Genomic DNA, 15,358 nt, shown 5'->3' with positions numbered 1-15,358 from the left:
AAACACTTAGTAATATTTGAACTTATTCTTTTTCTATTTTCATCTCTTACACATTTATTGAATATTGTCTTTAACGAGGCATCCTCTGAAATAGACTGAGAAGATGAGAGTAATTCTTTGCAAGGTGACTCAGAGGGGAAGAGTCTGGAAAGAAGGTATTAATGCATATTGTGGCAATCTTAGATTTGAATCTCATTTGGGAAAACTGTCTAGAACATGTCTACAGTATTTCCTTCTCTGGGTTAGAGCTACCAGAGTGTTTACCAAATCACCTCACATCTTAACTCATTGAAGGCTTCTCCTGAGGGCATTAGGTTCTAGCATGTCTGGTCAGTTTCTGATGACAAAAACCCTCAGAAAATCGCAGGTGCTAGCAGTGGGAAGTGATTAGCTGGCAAAGGGCAGGACACACCCAGTGCATCTGCATCACTGCAAGCCTGCTTTTACCATGTCAACTTTATAATGAGGACCAGTGATCTCATCATTGCCAAACCTTCTGAATTCTCTCTTGCCCTCAGCTGCACTTGGATCCATCTCCTTATTCACATAGTCATTCTTCAGTGGCTTCTCCCTCTTCCTTTCTGTTCTGGGAATAGAACCCAGGATGTTCTGCATGCCAGACCTATGTTCTACCACTGGGCCACACCCCTGCTCCTTCAAAAGCCACATTTCCTTGCTTGCTTGCTTGCTTTTTTTCCTCCTTTGTTACCATCTCAGCCTTCTTCTCTTCATGTCTTGATGCTTTACTGGGCTGTGCTTTGGGATCCTCATCCTAATCATTCTTCCTGCGCTAACCCTTTCATTATCATGGCTCCTACAAGCTCAACCCTCACATTAAGACTTCTCTCCTGAGGCCACAGCCCTACATAAGGTTGTGTTGCCCGCTCACTTCCTTCTGCATGTCATACCAGTAATCAAATGCAAAAGTCACAAAACACAAGCATGGTCTTCCACATTCCAGTTCAGACTTCTTTATCTCAGCCATGGCTAGCGTGATCCTTCTGATTGTTCAGGCAAAAAGTGTTGGTTATATATTATTCTATTTCTCTCATATCCCACCATTTAATAGTAAGCCCTATTGGCTCTAGTTCTCAAAATACATCCAGAAGAAACCCTGTGCTCTCACATTCACTGTTAGGAACCTGGTTCCAGGCATGACATTTCCTTCTTCGATGCTCCTCCTCACCTCATTTGCTCTTGCAATGGAAATGAAGAGGTTCTATTAGAATATGTCAAATCATACCACCTCTCTCCTGAAATACAACAGGGAGTCCTCAGCTCACACTTAAAATCACTTAGATTTTTTTTTCCAATACCTTAAAAGTGCTACAAGAGCTGGTTCTTGCTACCTCTCTGACACCATATCCTACTACCCTGCTGCAGAAATATTGGCTTTGCTGTGCTTCTAATGTGCCAAGCATTCCCTGCCCCAGGGCCTTGCACTTTGTGATCCTGCAGTTGCTGCTGCAGCCTCTCTGGCTTGATACTCTGTCCAGAACATTGGACAGTCTAGCTCCATTACCTGCCCTGGTCTTTTTTCAAATATCCCCCCCCACACACACACCATGGAGCTTTTCTTGACTATTCTATGTAAAAACCAACCTAGGACTTTACATGACTTTCCAGCTTTCTCTTCCTATCACCATCTAACAGCATAGACTTCACTTGTTGGTTTTATTTGTCTTCTAAATCTAACAAAGATCGTTAAATCTAACAAAGATCTAAGTCTCATCTAAGTTTTCTGATTTATCCCCAACAGCAAAGACGTTGTACTATATTGTAAGCACTCCAAAGGTACTGGCTTCTATTTTTATCAGCTCAAAGCCCAGGGCCTAGCACACATGAGCCCTTTCATAAATGCTTTCTTGAATGCATTAGTAAACATATTGTGGGCACATCCTCAGGAAAATGGAAACTTATGCTATAGAAAAGGAGGCCTACCTCGTGGCCCAGTGCTCATTTCCTGGTTTTGGGACCCAACTTGCCTGTTACCTGGTTGGAAGGCTTGGCTGTGGCTTGTGATGTAAAGTAAGGCTACCTCTGGGATTGGCCCTGAACACTTCCACCCTCTGGGACAGCACCTGATTCCCCTTCTTTCCCTACAACCCACCGCCCTTCCCACCTTTGTGCTGATTGGCTCCTGCATCCTATATTAGCTAAATGTACTTCCTCAGTAAACGAGTTCTTGCCTTGATGGGTCTCCCTGGTGAGTCTGACTGTCCTCTGAGGAGGGAGGGCTGGGGGCCATCAGTCGACCCTTTCCTTTCTCTGCTCGTCCTGGTGGGGGCATGTTCTCTCTATCCCTCTTGCAGGTGGGGAGGGACAAAGGACTAAAAACCCCGACATATATAACTATATTCTCTTTTTTCATCTTCTATCCAAATTGTCCTAAGATCACAAGACAGGTAACTCCATTTTTTTCTACCCTCTATTCCAAACCTTTTTAGAGTGCCAGTAAAGACTGCCTCTTGCTATTCACACACAGTTCCAGATCTAGCTCTTCTAACTCCATTTAGATGAGTTTGAAATTAAGGTCCAGTCTTCATACCCATTCCTCCAAACCCATTCAACTTCCCGATTCTTTTATTAATGCTCAAGATGCCCTCCCTCTGTGACTACTCATTTTGTTTCTGGTGATTTTTTTTTTTTTTTTGCCAGCCCTGGGCTTGAGCTCAGAGCCTGAGCACTGATCTTGGATTTTCTTAAGACTAGAACTCTACCACTTGAGCCTCAGCACCACTTCTGGCTTTTTTCTATGTATGTGGTACAGAGGAATTGAACCTGGGTCTTTGTGCATGCTAGGCAAGCACTCTACCACTAAGCCAAACTCCCAGTCCCTATTTCGGGAGATTTTTATATATGCAAATTATAATCTAACTCAGTCTATCACTGATATTTCTCTTGTCTTTGACTTTCATTTGCTTACATAATTCCTCCATTTACCTGCAACTATCTCTTTCTCCTATCATCTTAGCCAATCAATTCTCCATGTCTTTCTACAGCAGCAAACACTGATTGCTCAATATATTAGGTAACTACCTTGACACTTGGAAAGTAACATTGGTTTTGTTTGGATTGTTCAGCTGTATTGTTCATATGAGCTTGTATGACTGGGTAAGAAAAGCTCTGATGCAGAAGAAGAGTCATTTTACTCTGCCAGATGGCGAAGACACCGGTGTCTAAGTCTCATTTCTACCTCTGTACGGGTCTTCTCTTCTGCCTGGGGATATGCTCCATGGTAGTTTATAAATGTTGTCGCTTCTGCTGATATGCTAGATAGTTATAGATCATGGTTTGACCTTCTTCTAGTATTACAGGAAGGGATACAGTTATGTGACAACAGTTCTTTCCATGGTGCCATTTCTTCTACAATGTCCTCAGAGGAGCTGTTACTAGGAAATCCACTGAAACATCTTCTCTCTAATCCTGGTAATGTATTTTATTCCATATAATTAGATTCATTTACATGACCTATTTACAGGTGTGATGAGAACAAGCTCTCTACTTTTGTAGTTCCAGGCATCTTCAACCTTGTTTGAACATCTGAGGGAGTCTAAATACTGACAGTAATTGAATTAAATGACTTACAGGCTATCCTCATTTTGAATACATTATATAGTTATTCAGGTAGTTAAAGAGATGTAGATAACATGGATGATGGTTCTAGGGTTCATACATCCTAACATTTTATTCAAGGATGAATCAATAATGCATTTCTTCATTGATTCATTCAATAGGAAGAAAAAACTGGAATTCGAACAGCAGCACCGCCTATCGATCATTTGAGAAATAGCAGGGCATTTAAATTTTTCTCTCTGAAAAAGGTATTAATTAGACTAACTTCACAAAGGCACATTTGAAATACCATTTTTAAACCACCTTACGGAAGACATAAGTGGAAAACAATCAGTCTTTTTATGTGCATAGATTTTATCTTTCCTAATTATTATGTACCGTGATCAACAATTGTATGCTGTGCTTAGGAGAATTTACCTACATATCACATTGCATTTCCAGGCTCTCTGAAGACCACAGTTGTCCAGATTATCCTGACGTAAACTACCCCTTGACAAGTGGTTCTCACGCTGGCACACAGCAGAAATACCCGATCCAAGAAGTGTGTGTTGGCTGAGAACAGGCATTTCTCACACCCTGGGAACTCTAGGTAATTGCTACTAAATTTGATCTACAAAACAACAGCAGCAGTTTCAACTGGGGTCTGTAAAGCTTCATCTTGATATTTTCAGAATAATCTTTTGAAGTGATTCCCGGCTGATTTGCATGCACAGTACAGCTGGAGCTGCACCAAGCTGCATCAGGAGTGGTGGGCTGTTTTGGAAGAGAGCCAGATAACCACAAAAAAAACTAAAAATAAAAAAAGCTTTCAAGCTATCTGTCTCTGTCACAACTACTTGGCTCTGCTATTACAACATAAAAAGAGCAAGATACTGAGGGTGGCTGTACTTTCATAAAAGCTTCATTATAAAAGCAGATAGGAGAGATTTGATATGCAAGTCATAGCATATTGACCTCTGGCTTAGAGAGAGAGAGAGATTGTGTGTGTGTGTGTGTGTGTGTTGATGTGTAATATTTAAATTTTCCTCATCCCTCCCACAGTTTCTGTTCCAATAGTTCTGGGATTAGACAGAGGCATGACATATGTATTTTTAATTTGATCACATTTTGAACTACATAGCTTATTTCTGAAAGTGTGAGTTACCATCTTTTTAGCTATCTTTTTTCCTAGCAGGATAATTGTTTTGTTATTAATAATTCATGTTTCCCTGTTCAACAGCTCAGAAAGATTTAAATCTCTGGACTCTTCTTTATTTGAACACTTTTCTATCTTTCCAGGTATCTCCTATTTCTATAGGGATGATTCGAATTTGCATGATTCTTCTGTGGATCAAACTGCTTAGTCAGGACAAGTTTCAGAGAAAGTGGCTGCTTCTGCAGTTATTTTCTCTAAAGGAAGAGGATGGACTACACATATATTTCAGTCAGAAAACTCAATAAGGAAGAAAATTAGAAATGAGGAGAAATATAAAATCTTTTTCTTTATTGCTTCTCTCTTCAAAATTCAATTCAACTGCTCTACCTGAACCATGCTGAGAATAGTTTTATGACTGAAGACAAAAAAAAAATGTGTGGAACTGCTTTCTCTCCATTCCTCACCAAGCAAAGAAAAGGCTGGAGAGCACGGCATCGGGGAAACAGATCTTGTTGAGAACCTAAATGGTGACTTGCTCCTTTAGTGAAAGCAAGAGCTTGAGTTTGCCGTTCATGCCAGTGTCCTAATGCTTTTCACCAACTTCCTCTGTCCCACAGACTCTTGTTCTACTATTTAGAGCCCATCATCTTTGTTTTTGTTTCTAATATGGGATCTAACTTTGCCCCAACTAACCTCAAACCATCAGCCTCCTACTCCACCTCCAGAATTGCTGGAATTACAGGTATGCTACAACACACCCGGCAAGGAACTAGTTCCAAACCAAAACCTAAACTCTTCCACCACCATCCTTGCTATTTGAATCTTGTGATAATTGCTAATTCAAGTAAAAGGATAAAAATTTCTTGATTTGACAATACCAATATAGATTCAGATCACATAAAATGAATCATATGCTACTGCAGAAAGGCCATTGATAGCAAACTAAGAAAGCTATTATCATTGCTAGTTGAAACTGGTTGTCACTTGAGGGAAATGGAAATTCTGGAAAATCTTACCACTTATTACATAGAGAGGTAATTGGAATATGTAGCCACATGGCAGAATACATACAAACACAAGTGTGTGTGTGTGTGTGTGTGTGTGTGTGTGTGTGTGTGTGTGTGTGTGTGTGTGTTGGCTCTTACATTTAGGGCTTGGGCCAAGATTTTATTTTGCTCAAGGCTAGCACTGTACTGAACTCCACTTTTGATTTTTAGGCAGTTAACTGAAGATGAGTCTCATGGACTTTCCTGCCTGGGTTGGCTTCAAACCACAATCTTTAGATCTCAGACTCCTGAGTAGCTAGGATTACAGACATGAGCCATTGACACCCAATCTTATATCATTAAAAAATATATATGTGACATGATTCTGTATTTAAAGAATCCTATAGACTCTACTCCCAAGCTCCTTGAGCCGATTCAAAACTTTGGAAGGGTAGCAGGCTATAAAATTAACCCTCAAAAATCAACTGCCTTCCTCTATGCCAACAGTGAGAGGAGCGAGGCAATCAGGAAAGCAACTCCTTTTGCAATAGCCTCAAAGAAAATAAAGTACCTAGGAATTAGCTTAACTAAGAATGACCTTTTTGATGAAAACTTTAAAACCCTGAAAAAGGAAATTAAAGCAGAACTGAGGAAATGGAAAAACCTCCCATGCTCCTGGATTGGAAGAATCAACATCATGAAAATGACAATCTTGCCAAGGGCTATCTACAAATTCAATGCAATACCCATCAATATCCCAATGTCATTCTTTAAAGAAATAGAAGAGGCAATCCAAAATTTCATATGGAATAATACAAAATCTCGTATAGCAAAAACACTTCTTAGCAGAAAGAACAGCGCTGGAGGAATTTCAATACCAAACTTTAGACTCTATTACAGAGCTATAATTATCAAAACAGCTTGGTACTGGCACAAGAACAGGCTTGAAGACCAATGGAATAGAACTGAGGACCCAGATATTAAACCACAGAACTATGGCCACCTAATCTTTGACAAGGGAGCAAAAAAAATAGAATGGAAGAAAGACAGCCTCTTCAACAAGTTGTGCTGGCGGAACTGGTTAAGCACCTGCAGAAAACTGAAGTTAGATCCTTCTTTGTCACCTTGCACTAGAATTAACTCCAAATGGATTAAAGACCTGGAGGTAAAAGCTGACACACTGAAAACTTTACAGGAAGCAATAGGAGATACACTAGGCCTCCTTGGCACAGGTCGAAACTTTCTTAATAAGGACCAAGAATCACAACAAATCAGAGAAAGGCTGGATAAGTGGGACTCCATTAAACTGTAGAGCTTTTGTATGGCAAAGGATATAGCTAGTAAATTAATTGGGAAGTCTACAGAGTGGGAGAAGATCTTCACCAACCATACAATGGACAAAGGCCTCATATCTAAAATATATCAACAGCTCAAAAAATTGAATCACTCCAAAACTAATCTCCAAAGTAACAACCATCCCATTAAAAGATGGGCCAAAGACTTAAAGAGAGTCTTCTCTGAAGAAGAAACAAAAATGGCCTATAGACACATAAAGAAATGCTCAACATCTCTGGTCATAAAAGAAATGCAAATCAAAACAACACTAAGATTCCACCTCACTCCAGTTAGAAAGGCCAGGATCAGGAAAACGAATAATAACAGATGCTGGAGGGGATGTGGCCGGAGGGATCACTACTACACTGTTGGTGGGAGTGCAAACTCGTTCAACCACTATAGAAAGCAGTATGGCAGTGCCTCAAAAGGCTAAACATAGAGCTCCCCTATGACCCAGCAATTCCACTACTTGGCATTTACCCAACCATCCAGAAACAAGGACATACTAAATCCACTAGCACAGCAATGTTCATTGCAGCACTATTTACCATAGCAAAGATATGGAACCAACCTAGATGTCCCTCAGTTGATGAGTGGATCCACAAGATGTGGTATTTGTACACAATGGAATTCTATGCTGCTGTCAGAAAGAATGACATCGCCCCATTTGTTAGGAAATGGAAAGACTTAGAAAAAATCTAAGTGAAGTAAGCCAGACTCAAAGGAACTTAGGCTCAATGGTTTCCCTCATTTGTCATAATCAGTAGAAACCTTGGGCTCTCCTAGCAGAGATTTGCAATAGAGCAAAACCTTGATACAAAAGGCCAAATAGTATGAAGCTAATTGAAAGGACCTCTAGGATGTAGAAACAAAAGCCAAATAGTGAATGATTGTTGTCCTTAAGGTAGTATGTTATCTCTCATCTCTTTTGCTGTCCCTTGGTTATCTCATATTGTTACAGTATCTCACTTTATCTGATATACTGGATATATTTGTATTTGGTTATTTGAAATTGGATAGGGAAGGGGGAAAAACAAGATGGGGGTGATGGGGGGAAGGGTAATGGGGCCAAGACATGTGAAAGGGTATCAATGTATGTGAATTAATGCACCTTCTATCTGGCACATATCATGTAACCCTTTTATTAATTACAATAAAAATATCAAATGAAAATTTAAATAAAAAATATATATGTGATGGTTGGTTTACACCTGTAATCCTAGCTACTCAGGATGCTGAGATTGGAGGATTGCAGTTCAAAGCCAGCCTGGGCACTAAAAAGTCCATGAGACTTTTATCTCCAATTAATCACCCAGAAAACCAGAAGGGAAGTGGTACTGTGGCTCAAGGAGTAAGACAGTAGACTTGAGCTAAAAAGATCAGGGACAACACCCAGGCCCAGCATCCAAGCCCCACAACCAACTGAAAAAGAAAAAATTGTAATGGTTGGGACATATGTCAGTGTTATAAAACTTGTGACTTATTGTTTTGAATCCTGAGCACTGTTCCTGAGCTTTCTCAAGGCTATCACTCTCTCACTGGAGCCACGGCATCACTTCCTGCTTTTTCTGTGTGTGTGTGGTACCCAGAAATCACACCCAGGGCTTCATGCATGCTAGGCAGGCACTCTACTACTAGGCCACACAATTGGCTCCCGTATTTTTAATTTTTATTATTTTCATATGGAAGAATTCTGCCCTCTAGGATGCTTTTGTATATCATGTGTGTATTTTATCTTCAGAGACCTGACATTTTATAATACATTTTTAAACTCTCAAAATCTGGATTTTCCCTTGGGGGAAAGAAGATAACGAGGTTCAAGAGAAAATCTTGAGAGGACTCTGTGCTAAACTAAGTCTCAGATGCTGAATGACTCCTCATCCCCTGTTAACTGACCTGCCAGGCCAGTGGAGGGCGGAGGTCCTTTCCCAGCTCTTCATCTTTCCTTCCAGCTTTGCTCTGATTTTCTATGCAGCATGGCAACAGCTTTCTGCTCAACACTGAGTGAAACGTGTAGTGCAGTAGGAGTGGGATTGGCTCCATGGAAAAGGTTAGCACGAAGGTCAGTGCTAAAGAGAAAAGAGTTTAGTGGATTTTGGGAGGGAAGTTTTTCTCTTCATCATGACATTGTTACAGGCTGCTAAGGCACTGAGAAATAAATTGTAGTGCACCCCAAATTGCACACTGAAGGCCAGTGAATTTCTTCATATATTTGCCATTTGCTTAAAAGGTAAAAATAGGACAATGTGTAAATTAAGTTTGCATAGCCAGACCCAAATTTTAATAATAATTGCACATTTTGGGGGTGCCTTTCAATCCAGGGAATGCCGATGAAAGCATTGCATAACTGTTCTTGGGGTACAAGCAGAGCTCTAGCTCCCCTTGCTGCCTTCCCACAAAGTTTCAGCTGTTAAGTTTGCATCATAGCTAGTTGTATCACTGTTGACTCATTTAGCAATTGTTTCATTAATCCATTAAAATATGCCACAAATTTTTTAGCACCATGCCCAGCTAAACATTTTTTTTTTGCCAATTCTGGATCTTGAGCTCAGGTCCTGAGCACTACTGCCCTTGGGCTTTCCTCAAGGCTAGATCTCTATAGCTTAAGCCACAGCACCAGCTTCTTCTTTTTTTTTTTTTTTTGCCAGTCCTGGGCTTGAGCTCAGGGCCTGAGCACTGTCCTTGGACTTTCTCAAGACTAGAGCTCTACCACTTGAGCCTCAGCACCACTTCCGGCTTTTTTCTATATGTGGTACCGAGGAATCGAACCCGGGTCTTCATGCATGCTAGGCAAGCACTTTAACCACTAGGCCAAACTCCCGGCCCCAGCACCAGCTTCTTCTATGTATGTAGTACCAAGGAATTGAACCTGGGTCTTTGTGCATGCTAGGCAAGCACTCTACCACTAGGCCAAACTCCTGGCCCTATTTTTTTCTTATGATAGGAACCCCCCTACATAATTTGTAAATGACATGGGACCATAGTAGGAGAAGAGATGCTGAGAAGGATATGAAAGACACCAAATCAGCTGATGACATACTTGTTTTACTCCATGTTCTTGCTGAAAATCAACTGAGATGGTATCTCCTGTCACATTTTGAAAATTTCCTAATTTGTTAATCACTTCAATTGATCCTGCACTCCTTTGGATTTAGACAAAAGCCTCAAAAGTTAACTTGCAAAACTGATTAAGATTTAACTTAAGCTTCTTTTAAGAAGCAAATAATTTTTCTTTTTTTTTTTGCCCTTAGTTTCAAGGAGCGCTTAGAAATCACCTTAATATTTGTAAATCTCACTGAGATGATCACAGTAGGAGCTAAAGCATATCTTGGAACTTTGCATGTCATTTCCTATGCAGCTAATCACCTGCAGCCGTTAAGAACTAATCATCTCAGCATGTCTGGCCTGCTGGTTTAGGCTCGGGAGTGCTAATGGCAGCTTACAGTATCAGAGGAAACAAAGAAAGGAAATGGGATTTTCATTCATCATAGAGAACAGGGATAGTCGTAGAAATGAATTATAGCGGTGTGGTTTAAGAATCATTTTTTTTTCTTTTTGCCAGTCCTAGGGCTTGAATTCAGGGACTGAGCACTGTCCTTGGGTTTTTGCAAGGCTAGCACTCTACCACTTGAGCCACCACTCCCAGCTTTTTCAATATATGTGGTACTGAGGAATCGAACTGGGCTCTTCATGCATTCTAGGCAAGCACTCTACCACTAGGCCAAACTCCCAGCCCTCCAGAATCATCTTATGTTATCAATGTCACAAGATTCTAAGTGGCTTGTTTGGTCATTCCTTCACATGAGTAAGACTCTTGTAATAAAATGTAAGTCATTGACTCTCGAGGATGGAGGATGAGGGCTTCTGTGATTGCATCCACGCTCTCCATTCCACAGCATTGAACAGGTAGAGAAAAGACTTCAACTCTTCCCAAGTAATGAGGGCTATGTTCCATATGGCTCGCTCTGGAGGACCAGATGGCCGAGACAGAGGACTTGTGCCTGTGCCCACTGATGCCTGCCATGAGAAATGGGTTGGAATTAGTTAGGGCAAGGAAAAGTGATACATTTTATGTTTCTAGGCCTTTTGTTTTGTGCCTTTCAAGGAGTGAAAGAAAAAGACAAGAGAAAAGATGTGAAGGGAAAATACAATAGTATCCAGGGCAGTTTCCCGATGCCAAGAGCTGCGGCATACAGCTCTAGCAGAAATGGAGTCTCAGCAACTTGTGAATAACATCTAAGGTTTGCATGGCTCTTCCTTTGCCATACTTTAAAATGGTCACCACATTACGGAGTAGATTCTAAATGTTGTTCTCATCTTATACACGAGGCTCAGAGACAGGATTGGCAATTTGTCTTAAGTATTGTCTGGGAGCTCATCACACTGAGGAATTAAAATTTAGCCTCTCTGATAAACGTGTTCATTTAAAACACATGTTCTCTATCATATATACAAAGGGAAGGACAGGTGTTATAGACTCATTCGGTAGACATTTTCTTGGAGCTTTCATAGTGCCCCCACCATTAAGGCTGTGTGACAGTGAAAGGTGGGAAGGGGCAAACAAATATTTGACTCCATGGTTTTTCCATGCAAATGAATTCCCCAAATAGGTTCTTCTCCATCTAGAGAATCAGACTTCACTCTTAAGTTACTATTCCCCAAAGAAATGGGCCTGCTCTGTTATATGTGTTCATACCTCCTATTTCTCATATAAAAAGATTTCCTGAGCCCTGAAGTATGGCCTAGTGGTAGATTGCTTGCCTAGCATGCATGATGCCCTGTGTTTGATTCCTCGATACATATGCACAGAAAAAGCTGGGAATGACGCTATGGCTCAAGTGGTAGAGCACTAGCCTTGATGAAAACCAAGGACAGTGCCCAGACCCTGAGTTCAAGCCCTGGGCCTGGGGGAGGGGAAGACTTCCTGTTCCCACCAAATCACACCCTGCATAAGAAAAGTAGGAATTCAACAATCCAATAGGTTTTATTTGAGAAGAAAGCCTGGGAAGGAAAACAAAATCTCTTTCAGCAGGACAGAAGGGGAAGTGCATATTTCCCCCCTCCCCCCTCTCCCCGGCGCTCCCCCTCCCCCCGCCCCTTACAACCAGGGGACCTTTAAATATTAGGCAGAAAAAGTGAAATCAGGTGAAGTCAATGGAAGCCAAGTGGGAGAGCAATCTTATCTTTTTGGTGGTGGTGGTAGTCCTGGGACTTGGAACTGTGGGCCTGGGCACTGTCCTTGAACTCTTCAGCTCTAGGCTATCTCTCTACCCCTTTGAGCTCCACTTTCGGTTTTCTGGAGGTTAATTGGAGATAAGAGTCATACAGCAATCTTAACTTGAATGGAGAGTTTCTAGGTTTCCACTAGAAACGGTTGCCAAGGGCGTCAGGAGCAGACAGGGCACAAGCTGTCCTGCAAGACAGTCAGGTGAATTTATTCTTGGAGAAGGGACGGGGCCATGATTTAGTGAGTGGGCAGCCAGGACAATTCTAAGATACGGCTGGGGGGCTCGGCGCGAATGTGCTGGGCTTTCAGTTAAAGTCATTTTCCATCAATCACCCTGCTCTCCCTGGACGTGTTCAACATCTGCCTTCATCAGTCTTGGTGATGCCACCTTAGAGGTCAGAGTGAAGAGCATCTTCAGCCTTTCAGGTCACATGATGCATTTTAGAATGCAGTGTTGGGATTATTTTGTTCCAGTTTTCTTATCCTTGCGGGTTGGGAACTTTTCATAAAGTAATAGTTCGTTTTTTAGCTTTTCTCTTGGAAAGCTAGAAAGAGGCTAGATAATAAAGACTTTTATATTTCTATATACCAAGCTGGGTAGGCTGTGTCAATGTATAATTATTTTAGTCTCTTTTTCTGTAAACTGGGAAGTAGCAATATACTGAGCTGTGGCTAAATAATTTCCTTTAAATGCATTCTCTGTTTATTAAAGACAACCTCGTGGCTAAAAGTGAAATTCTGTCAGATTTTGACCACCAGGTTGACTGGAATCGTCAACATTTCTGTCCTGGGTTATAAACTGGCTTTGATGACTTGAGATTCTCTCTAGGGCATGCTGTGTCCTCCTGGCTCTGCCAAGGCCTCTGTGAGGTAGGTCCCTACAACAGCAGTGGAATGGTGGAACCAGGCTCTCCAACCAGTGTTTGGTCACTGCAAGCCTCATTTTCTTCTTCCATTCTCCTAAGAAAACAAGTAGGGGCTGGGAGCATGGCCTAGTAGTAGAGTGCTTGGCTAGCATGCACGAAGCCCTAGGTTCAATTCCCCAGTACCATATATACAGAGGGAAAAAAAAAGCTAGAACTGGTGCTGTGGCTCAAGTGGTAGACCGCTAGCCTTCAGAAAGCCCAAGGACAGTGCCCAGGCCCTGAGTTCAAACCCCATGGACTGGCAAATTTTTTTTTTTAATTTAAATTTTTTAAAAATTAAGAAAACAAGTGTACTGTATCCCAGTGTTGTGAAACTTTCCCCCAGTTTCTTAAAATGCTTAAATAATATGCCTGGCATAGTCACAACTACTGATGCTATTTGGGGTCGTTCCTTTGCTAAAAAGGGGGAGAGGGGATAAAGCTAAAACAAAATAACTTTGAGCAGTTCGGTACAGGCTTGGATACAAAATACAAATTTCTTCACTTGGCATATAGAAATACAAAAGCTGTCTCTCCTTTCAGTTGAGAATGCTGCCTTTATTGAAATATTACAATCCATCACGACTATTAGGACTCAGTATATAATAAACAACAGTAGCAAGTATATTTTGTGACTCATGAAAGCAAGTAATCCTAGACAAAGAGAAACCATATGTCCGGAGATTTACTCTAGGCTAGAATATTACTCTGCAATATCTATTTGTCTATCACTAAATACTTTAAAAAAATTCTGCAATTATGCTTTTTAGGTATATGTTCTTAATATGAATATTATGGGAAAAGTGTTTTTAACAATACCGCATGTGGGTGTGCATGCACACGTGTGTGTGTGTGTGTGTGTGTGTGTGTGTGCGCGTGTGTGCGTGCATGAATGCAAGCAAGCCAGAGGTGGGAGCATGTCAATCCCAGGGTTTGAACTCGGACCTGGGCCCTATACTTGCGCTTTTGTGTATAGGGTTACTGTTCTACCACTTGAGCCACAATTCTATTGACTTTTTTAGAGCTTTTCGGTAATTCAGTAAAGGTAAGTGTCTTAAATTTTAAATGCCTGGGCTGGCTTTGAACTCCAAATCTTCAGATCTCAGTTTCCTGAGTAGCTAGGATTACAGATGTAAACCACTAGCACCTGGCAATACCTTAAACTTAAAGATACCTGGGATGTAACTAAGTGGTAGACTATCTGCTTAGTAAACACAAGCCCGTGTTCAATCCCCCCTCCAATACACTTACAAAATGCATTTAAAAAAACTATCATCACAACCGTGCAATAGTGTATAGAAAAATGTAGGTAGAAGCTGATTTTTCTTTATCATTTTGTAATCTTAAATATACTTTAATGAGACCTATTATCATAAAATATGACTTCATTTTTAATCCCAAAGCATGTTCAGGTTGGATGTGATTTTCTAATTCAACCTACCAAATCAGTCTAGTCTAATGACTTTGAGTCATTGAGCCTTCCTAACGGGATGCTCAGATATTTTCTAAATGTGCATTCCAATTCAACAAGTTCTAATGGCACATTCACAGCATCTTCATATTAGGCCTTAGGTAGGGGACAGGACACAAAGACAACACACAATGTCTGTTGATGGGGAATTCATATTCTAGTTATGTGGCTATATACCATGTTGTTCCTCTCTCTTCTGATGTGTTGTGTCAAGTGCTCTAATTCAGATGAGCATAAGGAATCACAGGGTTAAATGCCATGGATAGCACCAGAAGTGTGTGTACAGAAAATAGGCATTCAAGTTAGGAGTTAAGGATTACGAAGTATAAAAATGTGAGGGAGAAAACACAGAAATATTTTTTAAAAGGTAGAGGAATATTCTGAATGAGGTTATGAGGGGCCTGGAATGAGGAAAATGCAATCAGCATAATGCATTTGTTGGAAATCTTTATGAAAAGCCTAAACAAACTTGATCCTCTCTAAATTTAATTTATTCTGAAATGATTTTCCACACTTGGCCTGTTTTTTTCCAGTTCAGGACTTGCATTTATATTTATTCCTATGATTACAATTATGCATTAATTTTTTCAGGGTTTACCTGTATTTCAGACCATATGTTATTTTCCATATAGTCTATGAGCTTCATGAAGACTAGAAGAGGTAGGACCTAATCCCCATTCTATAGATCAGTAAATTAAAATTCAGAAGTATTAAATAGAGCCA

Source organism: Megascapheus bottae, chromosome 9 (genome assembly GCF_031878675.1).
Source record: "Megascapheus bottae isolate mThoBot1 chromosome 9, mThoBot2.hap1, whole genome shotgun sequence".
NCBI lineage: Eukaryota > Metazoa > Chordata > Mammalia > Rodentia > Geomyidae > Megascapheus > Megascapheus bottae.
This window is presented reverse-complemented; position numbering follows the sequence as displayed.